This window comes from Pseudophryne corroboree, chromosome 10 (genome assembly GCF_028390025.1).
Source record: "Pseudophryne corroboree isolate aPseCor3 chromosome 10, aPseCor3.hap2, whole genome shotgun sequence".
In the NCBI taxonomy this organism is placed as follows: domain Eukaryota; kingdom Metazoa; phylum Chordata; class Amphibia; order Anura; family Myobatrachidae; genus Pseudophryne; species Pseudophryne corroboree.
The window spans coordinates 356,164,339-356,167,146 of NC_086453.1; positions in this window are offsets into that span (position 1 = coordinate 356,164,339).

Consider the following 2,808-nt stretch of genomic DNA (forward strand, 5'->3'; position numbering starts at 1 on the left):
GAAGTTAGCCCCTTAAACAAATTGCACCAATAAGTGCCTATTCGCCTCCGTAGCACTGATGATTTCCATGGGCTCACTGTGCAGTCCCTTCGCGTTTTTGATCAGTTCACTTTGCGAAATCCTTCGGGGCAGCACCTTTACTTGTAAAGCGCAGTATCGAAAAACAAAAGTCAGTGTACCTCAGTTCATAAGACCTGGGGGTATATTTACTAAGCTCCAGATTATGACCGATTTTGAGTTTTTTCTTCAAAGTGTCATCTCGGAAATTTACTAAACTAAAATCTCGGCAGTGATGAGGGCATTCGTATTTCTTTTGAAGGCAAAGAAAAAAATACGAATGAATACACCATCGGTCAAACACACCTGTTATTTTATACAACTTGGTAATTTACTAAAAATTCGCATTCACAATCACTGCCGGCAATAGCCAAACACTGCCGTGAAAAAGTACAAATCGTAAAAAAAGCAGTTTTCAAATAGAAAAAAAATGGAAGAGAGTGTGGGCGCTAGTGAAATGACTTGGAGACACTTGAAAAAACTACTACACAATTGTCTATACTGTAGGTATTTGTCAATGAATTACACCTGTTCGCCGGACTGCAGCTGCTAAATTGAGTTTGTTAAATCTTAATATTATACAAGAAAAAAGGGGGGTGTTTAAAGAAGTCCCATCCATAAAGAAAAAGGTGTAATTATTTGATTTATTCAATAGATCACATATATATTGACATACCACAAATATAAATCACAATGTCCCCCCCCAGCAATAAACATGTATTAAGCAATAAAAAAGGTCACATGCATTAATAACTAATTTCAATTTATCCAATAATAACTGAACAGCTATGAATATACAACCAGGAGGAAAAGCGCTTTTCAAAAATTAAAATGAGTAAAAAATAAAAATAATAAAAAGTCTATATTAATGACAAAAAAATCCTCAATACAGAAGAATAAATCAGGCGCTCCCAATTGTGCAGTAATATTAAATAAATATACACACACCTATACATCCACAGTAGCTGCTCTCAGAAGGTGCTCTGAACACCTAATAAAACAAAGCTAATATTGTCTAGGATATATAAACAATAAAGAGAGCGCATGAATAATACAGTAACAATTTATTATTAGATCAATCACTAAAAATGCAATATTGCTAACCATTAAAAGAATGAATGAAACCGCACTAATGGAGACCACTGAACTAATCAATTGTAAATTTTTGTGTTCCCAAATAAATAAGGGAAATGAAGGAAACAGTTCTCAATTGAGCCGAGGAATGAAGATGTTCAATGTCCCACCGAATAGGTGATAGATGATTACCAGAACAATAGAACCATAGCAGGTCCACTTGATCCTCTTAAGAAAGTTGCAACATTTATTGAGATAATGTACGGAATTCAGCTGATTCCTCCCACAGCACGTGGGTAAGGCTACAACTAGTGATGAGCGGGTTCGGTTTCTCGGAATCCAAGCCCCCCCGAACTTCACCCATTTTACACGGTTCCGAGGCAGATTTGAATCTTTCCGCCTTGCTCGGTTAACATCATCATCCCGCGGTCTGAATCTCGCGAGATTCGGATTCTATATAAGGAGCCGCGCGTCGCCGCCATTTTTCCCTCGTGCATTGGAAATGATAGTGAGAGGACGTGGCTGGCGTCCTCTCAGCTTTGTTCAGGGGGCTACAAATATCTGTGCTCACTGCTTTATTGTGGGGACTGGGGACCACCAGTATTATATAGGAGGAGTACAGTGTGGAGTTTTGTTGACCAGTGACCATCAGTATTATACGTTCTCTGCCTGAAAAACGCTCCATATCTGTGCTCAGTGTGCTGCATATATCTGTGCTCACACTGCTTTATTGTGGGGACTGGGGACCACCAGTATTATATAGGAGGAGTACAGTGCAGAGTTTTGCTGACCAGTGACCAGTGACCACCAGTATTATACGTTCTCTGCCTGAAAAATGCTCCATATCTGTGCTCAGTGTGCTGCATATATCTGTGATCACACTGCTTTATTGTGGGGACTGGGGACTACCAGTATTATATAGGAGGAGTACAGTGCAGAGTTTTGCTGACCAGTGACCAGTGACCACCAGTATTATACGTTCTCTGCCTGAAAAACGCTCCATATCTTTGCTGCATTGTAGTATATAGTAGGAGTACAGTGCATAATTTTGCTGACCACCAGTATATAATATACAGCAGTACGGTACAGAAGGCCACTGCTCTACCTACCTTTGTGTCGTCAAGTATACTATCCATCCATACCTGTGGTGCATTTCAGTTTTGCACAGGTTGCTGACCACCAGAATATAATATATAGCAGTACGGTACAGAAGGCCACTGCTCTACCTACCTCTGTGTCGTCAAGTATACTATCCATACATACCTGTGGTGCATTTCAGTTTTACACAGTTTGCTGACCACCAGTATATAATATATAGCAGTACGGTACAGTAGGCCACTTCTCTACCTACCTCTTTGTCGTCAAGTATACTATCCATCCATACCTGTGGTGCATTTCAGTTTTGCACAGTTTGCTGACCACCAGTATATAATATATAGCAGTATGGTATAGAAGGCAACTGCTCTACCTACCTCTGTGTCGTCAAGTATGCTATCCATCCATACCTGTGGTGCATTTCAGTTTTGCACAGTTTGCTGACCACCAGTATATAATATATAGCAGTACGGTACAGTAGGCTACTGCTCTACCTACCTCTGTGTCGTCAAGTATACTATCCATCCATACCTGTGGTGCATTTCAGTTTTGCACAGTTTGCTGACCACCAGTATATAATAT